Here is a 19,348-nt window from a genome sequence, read left to right on the forward strand (position 1 = left end):
ACATATGGTGTGTATATACGGGGGTGGGGTGATTTGGGGTTCTTGGTCCCCAGCACGGGGAGGGCATGTATGGGCTGGTGTACACATACGGTGTGTATATATGGGGGTGGGGTGATTTGGTGGGGTGGCTTGAACAGAAATATATCGTCTCAGTGTTCTGGAGGACAGCAGTCTGAAAGCACGGTGTCAGCTGGCGTGGTTCCTTGTGAGGGCTGTGATGGAGTCTGTCCCAGCCTCTCTCCCAGCTTCTGGTGCTCTCCCGGCTGTCTTTGGCTCTCCTTGGCTTGTAGGTGCATCATCCCCTGATACATGCCTTCACCTTCACGTGGCATTCTCCCTGTGTGCATGTTACTCTCTGTCTAAATTTGTCAGGTTTCTCCTTTTGTAAAGACACAGTCATATTGGATTAGGGGTTCCCGGTATTCCAGTACAACCTCATCTTAACTAATTACATCTGCAGTAACCCTGTTTCCAAATAACGTCACGTTCTGAGGAGTACTGGGGGGTAGGACTTCAACATATGAATTCGAGGGGACACAATTCAACCTATAACAGTTTGTTCTGTGCACATTTACGCTTTATACACTTGGTGTCGTGTTGTATATATTCTGCAACTTGATTTTTCAAGAAGGAAGCCAATTCCCAGGTCCCACTTGGCATAAACACACGTGCTAGGACTCAGGGTGAGCCCACTGTGGGGCCCTGGGACGGTCTCTTTCAGGGTCAGCCCAGAAGGGTGCGATGGGCAGGCCTTGCAGGCAAACCAAATGGCTCGATTCTGATTCTTGAACACATTATTTACCCATTGGAAAAATGGTTATCCTGGGGCTTCCCTGGTGGCGCAGTGGTTAAGAATCCACCTGCTAATTCAGGGGACATGGGTTCGAGCCCCGGTCCGGGAAGATCCGACATGCCGTGGAGCAACTAAGCCCGTGCGCCACGACTACTGAGCCTGCGCTCTAGAGCCGCGAGCCACAACTACTGAGCCTGCGTGCTGCAACTACTGAAGCCTGCAGCGCCTAGAGCTGGTGCTCCGCAACAAGAGAAGCCACCGCAGTGAGAAGCCCGTACACCACAAGGAAGGGTAGCCCCCGTTTGCCGCAACTGGAGAAAAGCCCACGCAGAGCAACAAAGACCCAATGCAGCCAAAAAATAAAATAAATAAATTAAAGAAAAGAAAAAGGTTATTCTGGGCAAAAGGGATGAAATACATCGGGCATGTAGCATGTTATAAATAAACCTCTCCTCACCCAAGCCTGGATCTCTCTTTCTGCCAGCGACCCCAGCTAGCATTATTCATGGAAAGTACACATTCTTTCTACATATACAGTCGAACATTTGGATTAGCTGTTGCCAGAACATAGTATAAAAAATTGATAAGCAAAACAAAATAGGCACTGCCTTACCCCTGTAAATCAGGGAAATCACCACCACTGCTCTGATAACCTTAACCTCAGAACTTAACCAGGGAGTCTCTCACCTGGAGTACAAGTGTTCCCCTAGCACTGATCTGATAGATTCCCAGAAACGATTGCAAATGAAAATTCCATGTACCACACCCTGTCTCCCTGTAGACTTCCAGCATTGAATTTGGGATTCTTTCCTTTTAGAAACACCTCCGCACAAAGATAGGATGAAGGCAAAAGCACGGTCAAAGTGTGTAAACAAATCACACGCTGAAATTCCCGTCCCTCTGTTCGTGAACATCAGGGTAAATAAAGGGTGTGAAAGAAAACTTTTGTGTAACCCAGAGTAAGGTTTCTCCCGGTGGTTGGTTCCTAGGGCCGTGGGGCAAGAGCGTTGCTGACCTCTTTGAATAAACACAGAAATCTCCATTCCTCCCCCAGAAAGGCGAAACTTCCTTTTTTGGTGTTTGTTTACATTTGTCTCACATTTGTTGATAAAGTTTCTGTAACCAGGCAACTGAGAAGGAGACTTGGGAAACAGCAATGTATCGAATTTCATCAACGCTGATTGTATGTAACGTCTGCTGAACTGCTGTCCTAATTTGTCAGAGTCCCTAGAGAAAACCCCATAGGTTGAGTGAGGAGTTAAGAGATTACTCTGTGTTCCTCTGACGACTGACTCGAGTGCCCCACGAGGACATGCTCCAAAGAAGAAATGCCTAATGTGTAAGTGTTCATTTTGGGGTTGTTCTACATGTTTATCTCAAATCTCAGGCTTTGGTTAAGCGTATATTTATTGAGCACCACCAAGTGCAAAGAGCACCTTCTCCTTGGCCTGTTGGCGTCTCCTTTCTAGTTTAAAAAAAAAGAAACCGGAAAGAAGGAAAAAGGTCTCCTGATTAAGTATCGTGCTCTCTCTCCTCTACCACCATCAAACGCATTAAAGCTAAGTCCTGTGTTACGGTAGGTGATTCATTCCTCACCTCCTCCCAGCGTGGCTTCTCTACTAGAGGTTGCAGGTTCTCTGTTGTGAAGTCTTCAGTAGTCTTCATCCTCAGGTTGTGTGTAGAAGAAAGTGGGTGTGGAGGAGGAGGGAGATGGTCGATGGTGGTGACCCCGCAGTGAGGCAGACCCCTGGTTCTCTGGTAGATCTGCCCATCACCTCACAACCAGGAATAGACTCAGAGTGTTCCACCCCACCTTGAGGGACAAGTTCTCTGCAACCACAGGTGCTCCTGGTCCTGCCACCTGAGCTGACGCAGAGAGTCCTGCACTAAAAGTATCACATATCAGGTAGGATGCTTTCAGCTGCAAGTAAGATAATCCCCGACAGAACATTTATCCCCCCAGATAGCAGGAAGGCAGGGTATTGAAATGATACTTTCCTGAAAGTGTTGTGCAAATCCACATCTCATCTCTGCAAACTCAGGAAAGAATCTTGAAAATGGACTTGTTTTGTTTTTCTGCCCTCAAGAGGCAGAATTCGTATCATCTTGGACTCTTCTCTGACCTTCACCCAGCTGTATATATATTCCACAGCCTTTTCCTTAAAGGCTTGCTGTCACTGTTGCTTGTCTGAAGCAAGAGCCATGCCCGTAGAAAGCACTCCCTAAATACTATTGATCTGTGACATCTCACAGTTGCGCTTCATGGCAGCCTGCTAAGTGAAACTGGTTAGTAAGCAAGGCTTTTCAACTCAGCAGGAGGAGATTTTGACCAGCTCTGGCACCAAAGTGGCTCAGTTGGTTTTTGCGTGAGTTACGGTAGTCCGGTTTTGAGGGCTAGGAGTCTGTTGGCCTCTGCCTTGCAGCGGTTAATCGTGTGGTCAGTTCTGCCGTCTGGGCAGTTTTTAAGAAGCAGATCGTGGCAGAGCGTCTGTGCCACGCAGCCCATAAGTTCCCTTCGTGATCCGAGCAAAGGCTCACTGCCCAACACGCATAGAAGCCAGTACTGTGTCACCAGCTTTTGAGAGAAGAAGGAGGTCTTTTGCGAGGTCAACCTGCAAGGAGACAAGGGGCAGGACTCACATCTGTCTCCCTGATCCAGGGTTTGGGGCAAAACTCAAAGGGTTGGGGGAGTTTTGAACTTGGAAGCTGACTGGCTAGTCTCCAGTCGGTCCATACAAGCTACTCGCACTGCTGGAAGCCAGGTTTTTCCTTATTGAAGGGTTTCTCGCTTCATGAAGGGCTCTGGTGGCAACACGTCTATTCTCTGAGTTCCACAGACTGAAGATTCTTGGTTCCAGGGTCATCCTGGAGATGGGTTCTCGTCTTGTGCCGACACAGGGCTGTCTCTGTAAAATAACTCCAGGTTTGATCAGTCAACAGCCTGTTTAAGGAGGCAGAACCAGTTTGAGCTGGTCGGCATTTTACGTGCTCTTTCGCTGTGGATGCGTGTCGGCCTGCCCGGGCTTCTGCCAGCAGCTCCTCCAAATGCTGGGCGAATCGTGAGTTCTTCCCCGCTCCTCTTTGTGAATACAGCAGAGGAGCCCAGCGTTGGTATGAAAAGTGAGGACATAAGATAAGTGAGTCTCCATAAGCATACTGAATATTTCCTCTGGGGCCTCATCCTCAAATCTCAGTTATAAAGAAAAATTGTTCTCCCAGATCCAGTGGGGCAGGGACCCAGTGGACGCTAGCGTTGGTGGCAGGCAGCTCTTTACACAACCAGGGAGGTTACCCGCCAGGAGTTGCCAAGGCTCTGGTGAAGGAGCTGAATGAACGGGTTTGGAGATCTGTCACGAACAAGCCCGAGTGTCTTTGTTATGTCGTGTGCACAGGACCAGCTCCGTGACGGATGGAGGGAAAGATGGTCTCATATGGAGTTGGGTCAGTGTCACCATTAATTCTGGAAAGGAGAGAAGGTCTGGGGGTTTGGGGCCAGATTCTCCGTGACGTTAAATGATGACAAGACCTTTTTCTCATTCATCTCAGTGGGCAGCCTTGGAGAAGACAGACATGACCTTTCCTTGTTAGATGTGACTGCTTCTCCTCCCCTCCCCACCCTCATCTGTAACATCTTTTTCTTTTTCTTTCTTTCTTTTTTTTTTAATGTAAGGTATAATTTTCATGCCATAAAATTCACCTTTTTTGGAGTACAGATTTGCAGCATTTTCCAAACGTTTACAGTTGTGTAACCACCAGCACAACCAAGATGCGGAACAGTTCCATCACCCCAAAAAGTCCCCCGTGGCCCTTACCCCCACTGCAGTGCATGGCAGGCACCACTCTATTTCCTGTCCCTGTAGTTTTGCCTCTGCAAGAATGTCTTAGGAGTGGAATCTTACAGCAGGGAGCCTTGACAGTCTGGCGTCTCTCGGTGCGTTTGACGTTCGTTCACACTGGTGCGTACATCAGTAGTTCCTTCTTTTTTTTTTTTTAATTAATTAATTAATTTATTTATTTATTTTTGGCTGTGTTGGGTCTTCGTTTCTGTGTGAGGGCTTTCTCTAGTTGCGGCAAGCGGGGGCCACTCTTCATCGCGGTGCGCGGGCCTCTCACTATCGCGGCCTCTCTTGTTGCGGAGCACAGGCTCCAGACGCGCAGGCTCAGTAGTTGTGGCTCACGGGCGTAGTTGCTCCGCAGCATGTGGGATCCTCCCAGACCAGGGCTCAAACCCGTGTCCCCTGCATTGGCAGGCAGACTCCCAACCACTGCGCCACCAGGGAAGCCCAGTAGTTCCTTCTTTATTGCTACGTCGTACTCCATTTTAGGGGTGCAGAGCAGTTAGTCCTTTGTCCTGTGTGAGAACATTTGAGTTGTCCCCAGGTTTTGACGATTACAGCTAAGGCTGCTACACACGTTCGCATACAGGCTTTGGTTGTACGTGGGTTTTCATTTCTCTTGGGTTAGTATCTGGGAGTGGGATCGCTTGGCCGTGTGACAAGTGTGGGTCCAGTTTATCAGAAGCCACCACATCCTCTTCAGTGTCACTCGGCAGTGAGGCACTTCACAACCATCCGTGGTTTTATAGAGTTGATTCGAGTTGTGGAGCTAATTGGTGCCTGGGGCGCAGGACATGTTGGAAAGTAAGTAAAAGGACACTGTGCCCCGCAGATATATCTACAGGATACTGATGAAGTTTTACGCTTCCTCTTAGGGTTTAAAATTAGCCTTCATGAACGTGTGCCGGGGTCACGGTTTCCACAGATCTGCTGAGTGAGAGAACATCCGCCCATGCACACGCATTCCTCCTTCAGCAGTGCACCTTTCTGCAGGAAACTAGGAAGCTCTGCAGCCTAGCCAGCCCTCCAGTGGGTAAGACCGAGCCTGTGGGCAGGACATGTGTCCGTCTGGGCCGGCTTCCAGGTAGATAGCAGGATTCCCGCCGGCAGGGCCCCAGGTAGGGCAGATGCTAAAACTTTCCATGCATTGATTTGACTACACACCCAAGCTATTAACGTCATCGAAACTTGGGGAAGTGTTTCTCTACTGTGAGTTTTGTGACTGACATATGTACACCATGAAGAACAGACAGAGGCTTAATCAAAACCACTTGACGACTGTGGTGGTAACTGTAACAGTGAACAAGAAACACAAGTGAGAAGTTGTTTCCCTAATGTTTTGTCAGGTGCGGGTGTGTTACCAGGCTGCGTGTCCCCAGTGGCTGTCGTTTTTAACATTTTAGACAGTAAAAAGAGCTTATCGTTATGATAGATGGTAGAAATTCATTTATCATATATCACAGATCAGCAGGATGGTGAACTTCTTTCTTCATTGTGGAGATTTAAAGACTTTCGAGTAGGATTGAAAACTCCTCATACGCTGGAATTTACTTTCTGATCTGTCATGATTCATGGTCGAGAGGCCAATCTATTACACATATGTATTGCCTATATTAGCATTGCCGTATGTGCCTTATTCTGAGAGGAACATCAGTGGTTTTCAAAAGTAAAAGTCTACACACTAGGCAGGTACCATTTTCCTAAGGAGCCGCGATACCTGCACTCACATGACTGGCCAGGTAGAATCAACCATGTTTCCTTTGATTTACATAATGTACATGTATATTACACAATATACGCAGTTATGTGTTACATATCATCCTTGCAAATAAGGAGGAGCGGGAAATACTATGTAGCCAGGCTCTAAAAGTTTTAAACGGAACTTAGATGACGTTTCTCATTCACTTCATGGAGCTTCTGTTAGGAGAGAAATAACACACATCTGACTGCGAGGGTGAAGAGGTCCCCTCTGAAAAAGCCCCAGGTGACTTGGGGCCTGTGAATGAGTGTGTCTTAATCCAACCATTCCGGATTCAAGAAGGGTTCCTGGGAGTTTCAGTCCAGCAGTAGAGCAAACACTTCTCTGAGGCCTTTTATACTCTGAGCGGGGAGCGGTCAGTCATGTCAGAAATCACCGATACCCTTCTGCCGGCCTTTGGTTTAATTATATTAGAATCTCTGCTCAACTAAAGATGGAGCAGTTTGCATTAAGTGTCCTGTCTGTCCCCAGCTCCTCATCTCAGATTTGTGAGCTGCTGTAGTAGGAGGGGTGATGTGTTGGAGAACCCAATGGAAAAGATGAGCTTCAGCCTTGAGGGGGCGGTAAAATGTTCTTTAAAAAAATCACAGTGGAAGCAACCCAGCGTCCATGGACGGATGAGAGGGAAACACAGTGTGGTGCTTCCGTTCGGTGGGCTGTTACTCGGCCTTGTGAAGCAAGGGAGCTCGGACCCGTGCTGCCACGGGGATGGACCTGGAGGGCCTTGTACTCAGTGAAGTAAGCCCGTCACGAAAGGCAGATACTGTGCGATTCCACTTACACAAGGTCCCTGGAGGAGTCACATCCGTATAGACGGAAGGGTGGGTGCCAGCAGGTGAAGGAGGGAATGGGGAGTTCGTGTGGGATGCGGGTAGAGTCTCCGTTTGGGCAGGTGAACGGGTTCTGGAGATGGACGGTGAGAATGGTTGCACAACAGTGTGAATGTGCTTCATGCCACTGAACTGGACACTTTAAATAGGTAGAACGGTGCGTTTATATCATGTATATTTCAACCACAACTTTTAAATAAATCACAGTATTATAGGTAAGTTTTGTGTATAGATTATTTCAGAGTTTGGAAAATATGTCTTAAAAGGAAGATAAGAAACCACTTAAATTCCACAGTAACATTATTAACTTTTGACATTATTAAATAACTTAAATAACTTTTAAGTTATTAAACAAGTTATTTAATAAGTTAAATAACTTTTAACATTATTAAAGGCTTTTTAATAGAACTATACAGCATTTGGGGTGAGTCCTTGGCACACAGTGTCATTTTTAAGCTACGTTGGTATCCCACAAAAATCTGGTTATTTTTTTAAAAATAATACTGAAAACAGCTTTTTTTGCAACAGCAGTATACTGGAGATTTCCCAAATGTCTGTGATTGGCTAAACAAATTGTGGTATGTCCATATCCCAGAGTCCCACTCAGCAATAAGTGGGAACGAATTACTGATACATGACACAGCCTGGGTGAACCTCCAAGGAGATGTGCTGGAAAAAACAAGCCATCGTCAAAGGCCGCAGACTGTACGGTTGCTTTTGTAGAGCGCTCTGAAAATGGCAGGACTGCAGAGATGGCTGCCGGGGGTCGGGTGCGGTGGTCCACCTGCACAGGGCTGCTTTGGGGGAGTTCTTTTGTGCTGATGAAAGAGTTCTGCGTCTTGACCACAGAGGTGATCACACACGGACACATAGGATAAAATTATACACGCTACGTGCATAAGTGATGCACGTGCACACGCACACGCGCAGATCAGAAATGGCGGAAACTGAAGAAGGTTTGCAGTCAGGTGACCGGTCAGCTGGATGTAACTTCTTGGTTTTGATATTGTCCTAGGGCGAGATAAGATGTCACCGTTGGGGGAGGTGGGATGAAAGGCACACAGGACTCCACTATTTTCACAACTTCCTGTCAGTCCATGATAATCTTGAAATTATTAAACAAAAAAATTAAACAGCAGTGATAATTTTGCACTTCCATGGTCTGCAGAGCTGTGTGTGTGTGAGAGAGAGAGAGAGACAGAAAGGTCAGTAATACAACCGAGGCCGAGACATAATTAGAATTTGCAGGTCATTAGCCATTGTGCAGGCCTAGGTTTTGATGGGGTGTCTATTTTACTTGGATTCGAGTAATAGCTGTATTAACTAAGAAGTGGATAGCCACACTAACCTTCTGGGGCTTTTGGAAACAGAAAAAATGATGAAAAGTCATCTGAAGGTGAACAGCAGTTGTCATGTATACATAGCACAAATTTTTGCTTCCTTGGGAACTCAGCAAACTCAGGTGTGCATCGTATGCCGTGCTCACCTGGCCGTCTCCTCCTGGGTAATTGTCATGAGAAGCAATTCCGCATTTGATTGGGACCATAGGTGCTGGACGGGCTGTATTTTTACGGGGAGGATAAAAGTCTATGCAGTGTTCTTCCCCACCCCTTTTCCTGTGTTGTACGAGGTTTTTAAATATCCCCTTATGGTCTTTAGCTTGAAGAATTCTACTAGGTGGGCAGAGTTGAGGGTCTTAATCTCTGGAGATACTCTGAATGTCCACAAGAGCATGCATTATCAAGAGACTGTCAGCCTCTCCTGACAGGAAAGAGCCAGGGTTTCTCAGCCTCAGCACTGTTGACATTTGGGGTGGGTCGTTCTTTGCGGTGCGGCTGTCCGGCTGTCCAGTATCGCTGTCCGGTATCGGTATCGTAGGTTGTTAAACCGCATCCCTGGGTCTCCACCCAGTGGATGACAGCAACGCTTCCCCACCCTCCTATGTTACAGCCAAAAATGTCTCCACTTTGCCAAATGTCCCCTGGAGGGTAGAATCACCTCCAGTTGAGAACCACTGATACACATCCTTGAGTTGTGGGATGTTTTTTTCTTCCAGTTAGTTTTTATTGGAAAGTGGGGTTGTAATGGGTTTCTCATTTTCTCACTCTTTATCATCTTCTTGGGCTGAATTTTGATTCCTTCTGCTGCAGAACTCAAGTAGACTTTAACAGTGAGCATAATGCAGTCCCTGTTTTTATTAAATTTTTCCAGAGTATTTTTCCCCTCGAGGAAGAGGGAAGTCTGCCAGCACGGTTCTCTAGCAGATAATAAAATAATTGGGAGTAGCAGTCTTCAGTCTGGGTTTTGTTTTTGTTTTGGGGGGGTGGTTTGGACTCCCAGTGAGGAGGTTAGATAACCAGGAAAAGGGTGTTCCTCTTAATATTTTTGAATAATTGCATCTCCAAAAATAATTAAGCGGCACTGCCCTCTGTAATCCCAGCAGCTGACAAATCACCCGGTAGGCTCCGCTGTGTTTCCTGGGACCATGGAATGCCTTCTTATGCAAGACACGTTTCCCCGGATTCGGGAAGTCGTTTTAATGGTTCAGCTATCTTAATTTAAACACAAGTTCAGGGCTTATTGTTCAGCTGAGTCTCTAAAAATATTTTTGACTGCAGTGGCTCTTTTACATTGCTAATGTTGTCCCTATTTAGAAAGAGAATCTTTATGAAACGGTAAAGGCAAGCATTTCTCTGAGGTAATGGTAGCTTGCTTTAGAAATCATAAAGGAAAATATTAGTTTCATCAAATAGTAAATCAGGAAGACCTGAATAGTCTGTCCATATGAGTAGAGGATGAAAGGACCTTTAAAATCATGTGAGGGACTTCCCTGGCGGTCCAGTGGTTAGGACTCGGCGCTTTCACTGCCGGGGCCTGGGTTCCATCCCTGGTGGGGGAACTAAGATCCAGCAAGCCTCCTGGCCAAAATAAAAATAAAAATAAAAATAAAACAGTAATCATGTACACCAATAATGTCTCATGTCCTCATGTTTTCCAGTAGAGGGAAGCAGTGCCTTTTTGGTGGTTTGTTGGCTGCGCCTCAGGCGCTATGGTTTGCTAGAAGGATTCACAGAATTTAGTAACTGTCACACTCAGTGGATTACAGCACAGAGATACAGGTTATAATGTACTGCATGGTGCTCTCACTGAAGTGGACACAGGTTATTTGTGTGAGGCCATGCCTGTGTTAAGTAGCCTGTTGTGTAACCCTTCCACAGTGTATATCCGTGTGTCAAAGCATCACAGTGTACACCTCACATTTACCCATTGGTATATGTCAATTATACCTCAGGAAGGCTGGAGAAAAAAGATACAGATCAATCAAAGTCAATCCTATGTCTCCATTTCTGTTACGTTCCTCTTAATTGTAGTATAATTGGGTTTATATTTTGTTTGTTCAAATGTCTTGTTTATGCAATATCTGATAGTACCCTTTATTTTGAATTGATAGCTTCAACTTTTCTCCATTAAAATTTAATCAAGGGGCTTCCCTGGTGGCACAGTGGTTAAAAATCCGCCTGCCAATGCAGGGGACACGGGTTCGAGCCCTGGTCCGGGAAGATCCCGCATGCCGCGGAGCAACTAAGCCTGTGCGCCACAACTACTGAGCCCACGTGCCACAGCTACTGAGCCCATGTGCCACAACTACTAAAGCCCGCGTGCCTAGAGCCCGTGCTCCACAACAAGAGAAACCACTGCAAAGAGTAGCCCCTGCTCGCCGCAACTAGAGAAAGCCCACACGCAGCAACAAAGACCCAACGCAGGCAAAAATAAATAAATAAAATAAATAAATTTATTTTTAAAAATCAATACACCCGCCCCCCCCCCCCAACAAAAAGATACAGATTACAATCAGCCAAGGGAAAAGGTGCATGGGGTGCAGTCCAGGAGGGCCAGGCACACGCTTGGCAGGTGTCCTGTCCTGGTGGAGGGACCTGATGGCACCTAGTTCTCCCAGCAGCGTGTACAATGACACGCACGCAGTGTTGCTAGCCGCCCGAGCTGTGGCGTCCAGGTTTTTATCAGACGCAGTCACGTGGGCCTGCAGCACCTGCTGGGGGGACAGAAGGAGGACCTGGACAGACCCTGGCTGTGTCCATCCTGCCCCAGTCCAGTCCAGGCTGTGGTTGCATATCTATCATTTATGCATTTGTGAGTATGTGTTTACCTCACTTTTAAAAAATCACTTTAAAAAATGTACCGGTGGATAAGTAGCTGGAGAATGTGATACCCATGCCTCTTATGTAGCAAAGAGTAAAGCACCCCCCAGGAGAGCTTTGTGGCATCACTAATGCACACTTCTCCTCCAGCGAAGCCTGCCCACGTTCCCTTTGCAGAGCACAGTCTGCAGAGGGGCTGAGGCTCCCCTTACACTGTGCACGGGCGTCGGAAGGAGCCTGTGCTATAAGAATCGTCTCATCACAGACCCTCTTGTAGCGGTGCTAGTTGCCAGCGAACTCCTCTTCATTCGGAAGGAGTGTTTTCCTGAACTGCTCTTTGGGTTTGATGGTAACCACTTGGATTGGCAGAACGGAACCGTGGGGGAGTTGCTCTTTGTACGTCCCAGAGGTTCACAATCATCCCAGTTCCCGTGCGGTTCTGGTTGTGCAGTCTTTTCTAAGTTTACTGCTCTCATTTCTATGTGTGTAAAAGCTCGGATTCAAGACTTGCCATTCTTGTGCTCATTAATTTGTCGGGGCGGGGGGGGGGGGAAGCAATTAGAATGCAAATCACTTGAAAATCAGTTGAGTGTTTCGAAGTTACAGTTGTTTAAATATGTGTCTTGCTCAATATAGCCAAACAGTTTCCATTGGTATTGCCATCAGAGAGAGGGTAGATGCTGTTGAAGATGCCCTTAAGGCTTATTATACCGTTGTTTCCTACTTTAAAGGTTAGTGATGATATGAAAAAACCTAAGATGGTTCCTGTTTCCTTTTTTTAGCTAAGACGAAATAACCACTTACCAAGGTGCCTGTTTCCAAAGTTCATACACCATTACATTTAAGATCTGCCTGCTCTGAAATTCTAATGTGACCTTAAAAGTGTCCGGCTTTGATGTATTTTATTTCCTGCCAGTTTCAGTTCCCTTTCTTCCTTCCAGACTGAAGAGCCAGTCATCTGGACTGTCAGACACAACACTGTCCTTTTTCTCCCAAGTTTCTATATGTTGCTCTACTGATGTCTCCACCACCCACTTCTTAAATGCCATTGTCCCCAAGGTGACATCCTTTTCTTTCCCTCCCACGTCTAGGTCTGTGGCCAGTGTGCTGTTCCTTCTGCAAGCCTAGGTGTCCATCCTAGCCTCTCCACTCACCCCCAGTCTAGGTGTCCATCCCTAACCTCTCTGATCCCCCAGTCTGGGTGTCCATCCCTAACCTCTCTGATCCCCCAGTCTGGGTGTCCCTCCCTAGCCTCTCCACTCACCCCCAGTCTAGGGGTCCATCCCTAACCCCTCTGATCCCCCTGTCTGGGGGTCCATCCCTAACCTCTCTGATCCCCCAGTCTAGGTGTCCCTCCCTAGCCTCTCCACTCACCCCCAGTCTAGGGGTCCATCCCTAACCCCTCTGATCCCCCAGTCTGGGGGTCCATCCCTAACCTCTGTGATCCCCCAGTCTGGGGGTCCATCCCTAACCTCTCTCATCCCCCAGTCTGGGGGTCCATCCCTAACCTCTCTCATCCCCCAGTCTAGGTGTCCATCCCTAACCTCTCTGATCCCCCAGTCTAGGGGTCCATCCCTAACCTCTCTGATCCCCCAGTCTAGGTGTCCATCCCTAACCTCTCTGATCCCCCAGTCTGGGGGTCCATCCCTAACCCCTCTGATCCCCCAGTCTGGGGGTCCATCCCTAACCCCTCTGATCCCCCAGTCTGGGTATCTACTTCCAGCCGCTCTGTTGCCTTCCATACTGCTGTTTTGGATGTATATCTCCCAAGCATTCTTTAACATAATTCCACACTTAATACCATTGCCATTTCCTGACCACTGTCGCTCGCCTGCAAAGAAAAGCTTCCTCTGTCCCGTAATCGTATCACGGTTTAATGTGAAAACACCAGAATCATGTTCAAATATTCCTTGTCCAGTGTATCTTTCCTACTGTCTCCATCAGCTGGGTACTCCCCATATCTTGTCAGTGCTACATCTTTCCCCATTGTCACTGCTTTGCCTTAGTGACAGTAGCTCCCATTGATTGAACACGTGCTGTGTGCCAGGCATGATTCTCAGTACTTGACCAATAAAACTATTACCCCTAAGAAGTCGGTACAGCTGCCGCTATCGTTGACAGATGAGAAACCCAAGGCGTTGAGAAGGTAGCCACTTGCCCAGGTCACACTGCCAGGAAGTCGCAGAGCTAGGATTCAGAACAGGCCATCTAGCTCTGGAACCTTCCACTTAAGTGATTTTTCTTGACTCTTTTTTTATTATTATTATTATATTTATTTATTTATTTTTGGCTGCCTTGGGTCTTTGTTACCGCGCGTGGGCTTTCTGTAGTTGCGGTGAGCAGGGGTTACTCTTGGTTGCGGTGCGCGGGCCTCTCGTTGCAGTCGCTTTTCTTGTTGGAGAACATGGGCTCTAGACGCGCGGGCTTCAGTAGTTGTGGCTCACGGGCTCTAGAGCGCAGGCTCAGTAGTTGTGGCGCATAGGCTTAGTTGCTCCGCGGCATGAGGGATCTTCCCGGACCAGCGCTTGAACCCGTGTCCCCTGCATTGGCAGGCGGATTCTTAACCACTGCGCCACCAGGGAAGCCCTTTCTTGACTCTTAATGTGATGAAATTGTTGATTTATCTTTCAACATTAAAGCCTGCATTCCTGGAATAAACCCCACTTGGCCCGGACATTTTGTCCTCTTCAAATATATCACTGAATTCCATTTGTTAGTTCTGTGTCTGGTATATTTGAGTCTGTTTTACCAAGAGAAATTAGGCTGTGATGTTCCTTTTTGGATGTTCTCATCAGGTTTGGATCTTAGGGTTATACTGGCCTCATAAAACAAGTTGAGGGATCAAAAACTGCTTTCCTAAGCACCTGTTGGCCCCATCGCCTAGTTTAGGTCTCTCCCCTGGATTAGTTGGAGGAATCTTTCTGTAAAAGATAGTATTTTAGTCTCTGTCACAACTAGTCATTTCTGTCTTTGTAATGCAAAAGCAGCCATCAAAAATACGTAGACACATGAGAGTAGCTGTGTTTCAATAAAACTTTATTTGCAAAGACAGGCAAGGGAACAGATTTGGCTCAGAGGATATAGTTTGCAGACTCCTGTCCAAGCCTACTAATGGAATGTAGGAGTTTCTTCCCGTCCAGGGAACCTGGACGCCCCTGCCCCCATGTGTGTATAGTGAGTATTCATTACTTCCTTGTCCTTTGGACCCTTCTTTTGCCCTCCTCTGTCTGTACGTGTATTTCCCATCGTCATTTCTCTTGTATTGTCTACATCATTTTTGCATACACCTAAAAGTATTTTGTTAATATTTATTAGCATTTTTCCTTAAATTGAAGCAGTTACTTTTTCCTAAATTTTCAAATATATCTATTAATTGTACTTGCATGATGCACATTAAAGTAAATAACTTTGATTTTAAAATATTTGCCCCTGTGCTACGGAAAATTGTTTTAGGTACTGTCAGAGGTATGGGTGCCATCCGGGAATCCTTGATATGCACGAATAAAGCAGTTGTCATGATTTGCAGTTCTATAAATGTCTCTTGCCGGCTTGTCTGTTGAGTGGTGGCACTGCCCTGGGTGCTAGGGTTGGAAGGACAGATGGGAGGGGGAAGTCTTTTCCTCCCCACCTAGGGAGCGTCGCAGATATTAAAGAGGCGTCTGACGCAGAGGCTGATAAATGTGAGGTCGGAGGAGTTCGCAGAGGACCACAGGGGAGGGTGCAGAGAGAAGGAGGCACTTGAGCTAGAACTCTTCAGGCAAAGGAGGAAGGAGAGCATTTCAAGCAAAATCAAGAGCCAGAGTTGATGCCACGAGGCTCAGCAAAGCCCCGCGTGTTTATGGGGGAGGAGCCATCTTGGCGAGGGGAACAAAGGATGCAGGATGGGAGGGAGAAGAAGGAAGTGCTGGGACGCTGGGTCAGCGGCACACGAAGGCCAGGCTGTCCAGTGGGAAGCCATTGATTAGTCTTTGAAAGTAAATCTGGAGGCCATGTGTGTAAGTCAGGGATGACTCTCAGTGCAAACCGAGAATCAACCAAAATGGTGACTGTTGAGACCAATGAGCAACCAGGGGAAGTGCTTATATTGTGTTAGGTGAGAAAGAACACGGGTGCAGAATTCTAGGACCACAAGAACTACATGTAGAAATTAAATTGCGTAGGGCAAGCGGACTGGAGGAAATTCCCGCGTGTGAGAACAGCGCTTGCGTCGAGCACATAATGGTGTGACGTATTCCCTCTCTCCTCCAGATTGGTTTCTGTTTTTCCCCCAAGTCCTATGTTAATTGTAATTTTTAACGGTGCTGCTATCCATTGTAAATCTCCGGTTTGGCAGTCGAGCTCGACTTTCCCAATTAAGAAATAGCGGATCCAGAATTCACGAGGGTTCAAAGCTGTTGCGGCGATGGCGCCAGAAGGAGCCGGCTCCGAGCATGGCTTCTCCGCCTGGCTTCTCCGCGTGCCGGCCGGAAGCGGGAGCTGAGGTCTGGGTGAGCTTGTGGAGGCAAGCAGCCGCCTCCCCGGCCCCCCTCGCGGAGCTGCCTCCCCCCGGCCAGCTGTGGACCCAGGAGGAAGTAGCACCCTTCGTTCATGACCTGACTCGTGCCCTCTCCTCCTGGAGGCCTCCCAGGTTTAGCGGGTATTGCAAGTCTTGGCAGGGGTGCGAGGTCTGCAGCAGTCAGCAGTCCAGGCTGCTCTCCGCCGCCACCCCTGGGGTCCAGGCCAGATGTTAGAAGTGAAACCCTATTTTTAACGAGGTCCTCCTGGTATTTCTTTTGGGCGCCATCCAAGCAGTTCCATTTTACGCTGAATTCCACGTTACGGCAGGTCAGTGAGAACAGATTTGCGGCTCATAAAGCCACCTCCCTGCGCTCAGTTTTTTCTCCAGCAAGATACGGGAGAACTGGGACAGTATGGGAGAGCTGAGTCTCGGGGATTTTTTTTTTTTTTTTTTTTTTAAGATAAACACATTGAAGTGTGGAGTTGTTAGGAACATGTATAGTGATGTAGACTGAAAAATCAAAAAGAACTCTCAGCATATGTTTGTGCTTTTTACCATGGATAAAACTAGAGTTTACGGTTATGAATTGCTACCCGGGCAGAAAATGTAATCCTCTGGTGAGACGAATCCATCACTTCCAAAAAGAAGAAGTGAACTGATAATACATCAGCCCCCAAAGATGAGGGTATGATTTCTTATTCTCGCGCCTTTTCTGTTTACATCTTCTCACTCCGTGCGTGCGTGTGTGTGCGTGTGTGTGTGTGTGTGCTTGCGCGCGCGCGTGTGTGTGTGTGCCTCTGTCTGATGTATTTGGTCCAGCTGCCGGTTCACCACCCTCAGCCTCTCTCTCTCCCGTCTTTATTTTTATCGGTACTCTCCCGACCCGCACACCTGAGTCACCCGGTCCCCCCGCCCTCCTTGCCCCCCAAGAGGAAGGCGGGCCGCTTCGCAGGCAGCTGCAGTTGTGTTTGAGAAAACTTTATGATCCGGGAAGTACTGACAGAGGAGAAGCTGTGCTGACTGCACCATGTGCAGGGATGTTGCAGGAATAAGGAAGTGCTGCGTATTCCTTAGCAGCCCACAGCTTCGTTTCCAGAACGACCCCATGGTCAAACCGCTGCAGCCCGTGGGACTGGGTGAGCGTGCTGACCGGTGGCCGCTTGGCGGTCACTAATCTTAGGGCTGGACCGACGGCCACAGCCGTTGGCCTCTCTGTCTCGAGGTGGCTCTTGCGGGCACGTGGAAATCGTGTTACAGCCCTCCCATCCACAGACGCTCACGTGTGTGTTTTCACTCCCTGTCCAGTAGAGGACATCCCCACCAAGCTACTCGCCCTCCCTTATATTCATAAAGACGTAGTCCCGGCTCCTCTCTCTGTCTCTTGGCGTTCTGGTCCCTGCATGTGATAAGGTTTCTTGTGGCCCTGGTGGCCTGGCGTGGCCGCTTCCCACTGGAATTGGAAGTGATGGATTCTTCTTTCCGTGGCCTTCATCTCTCCGTGTCATCACTCACTCACCTCCATAAATTAAAATCCCGTGGGTTTGATTGGGACGATGAGGTCATTTTTTCCTCTGCCTAGAATTTTAGAATTGAAAGGGACCTTGGAGATTGCCTAATTCCACCTGTTTGTTGGTCAGAAAAGGAAGCCGGGGAAGCAAGTGAGGGCAGGCCCAGGCCTCGGAGCACATGGGTGGTGTTCTCTCTGTGAACAAAAAGAAACAGTACCAGACTCCTGCATCACTGCCTCTGACTTTGCTGTCTCTTGTTCCTAATATAGCTCTCTTTATACACTTCATCTTTGTTGGCCTCTTTAACCTGGAAAGCATTCCGCCTAGTTTCCGCAACGTAGGCCTTGTTTGCAACTTATTTCGTTGAAATTTGTAATATAAATGGTATTACTGATGAGACGATTTTCTTCCTCTTTTTAAAAAGGATACTATTTTGAATCATTCAGAGGTTTCTAAACAAATTTCAATAGTGTCTGGTGTGTGGGTTAAGAGAATGGACTCAGAGATCAGATGACCACTTGCTAGCTGTGTGCCCTCGGGAAAATCACTTTTAACTGCTCTGTGACTCAATTTCCCCATCTGTAATAGGGATTTATTAAGACTGACTCATAGGTTGTTAGCAACTCGCTAACCTAATTCATGAGAAGGGCTGATACACATAATAAGCACTTAATATCATTACCTTTATGATTAACTATTATTATTCTCAAACAACGTGATGGGTTTTTAATTCTGGTATAGACATATGGCCAAGAGCCCTCTTTGGTGTTTTGAGACTGTTGCTTGTATGACATCTTCATCTAAAAGCTGTTTTCCCGAAACTGAGTTATTTGTAGTGAGGTGGATGGACCTAGAGTCTGTCATACAGAGTGAAGTAAGTCAGAGGAAAACAAATACCGTATGCTAACACATATATATGGAATCTAGAAAAAAATAATGGTTCTGAAGAACCTAGAGGCAGGACAGGAATAAAGACGCAGACGTAGAGAATGGACTTGAGGACACGGGGAGGGGGAAGGGTAAGCTGGGACGAAGTGAGAGAGTGGCATGGACATATATACACTACCAAACGTAAAATAGCTAGCTAGTGGGAAGCAACCGCATAGCACAGGGAGATCAGCTCGGTGCTTTGTGACCACCTAGAGGGGTGGGATAGGGAGGGTGGGAGGGAGACGCAAGAGGGAGGAGATATGGGGATATATGTATATGTATAGCTGATTCACTTTGTTATACAGCAGAAACTAACACACCATTGTAAAGCAATTATACTCCAATAAAGATGTTGAAAAAAAATAAAAGCTGTTTTCCTTCTGTTGTGCCGTTGCACCTAAATCCTTCGTTCTTATACTTCTCCTTAAAGTCTTTCATTCTGAAAATAATGAGGACTCAGTTTTATTCAGTTTCTGACCCCCCTTCATTTACCTCAGCTTCACCAGTGTCTCTCAGCCATTCTACAGATCCATCTTCAGCCCCAGCTGCTGTACTGAGGAAGGTGCTCTGTGTTACCAAGTGAATCCAGGTGGGCTTCCTGCCTTCGAGGAGCGTCAGCCTTCTCAGGAGCTAGGAGACGAATGGGAGTAAAGAGGATGCCGCCCACTGCCCCACGACAAGACGGAAGAATGGGGAGGCTGCTGCGGGCGCTAGGAGGAGAGAGCAGTCGTCTCCTAGTGAGAGGACAAAGAGGAAGGATGCCCGGCCACGGGCGTGATGACTGAGAAGGCGCAGCAGTAAGGGGGAGGGAATTGAGCGGCAGGGTTGCTCAGCCTAACGCCACTGGCATCGAGACTGGATCATTCTTTGGCTTGGAGAGCTGTCCTGTGCATTGTACGTGTTCAGCGGCCTCCCTGGCCTCTACCTACTAGCCAACAGCACACACATACACAGCCCCTGGTGACGAGCAAAAATGTTTCCAGATACTGCCCAGCGTCTTCCTCTGGCAGACAGAATCGCCCTCGCTTGAGAAG

The 19,348-nt window shown here is 47.5% G+C and overlaps 1 protein-coding gene across 4 annotated transcripts in view; it reads left to right on the top strand.

Moving 5' to 3' along the window:
* Positions 1 to 19,348, top strand: part of LOC309652446 (F-box-like/WD repeat-containing protein TBL1X) — a 225,186-nt gene that overhangs the window by 171,519 nt on the left and 34,319 nt on the right. The window lies entirely within an intron of this gene.

Source organism: Balaenoptera physalus, assembly GCF_965194825.1.
Source record: "Balaenoptera physalus genome assembly, chromosome: X".
Lineage (NCBI taxonomy): Eukaryota > Metazoa > Chordata > Mammalia > Artiodactyla > Balaenopteridae > Balaenoptera > Balaenoptera physalus.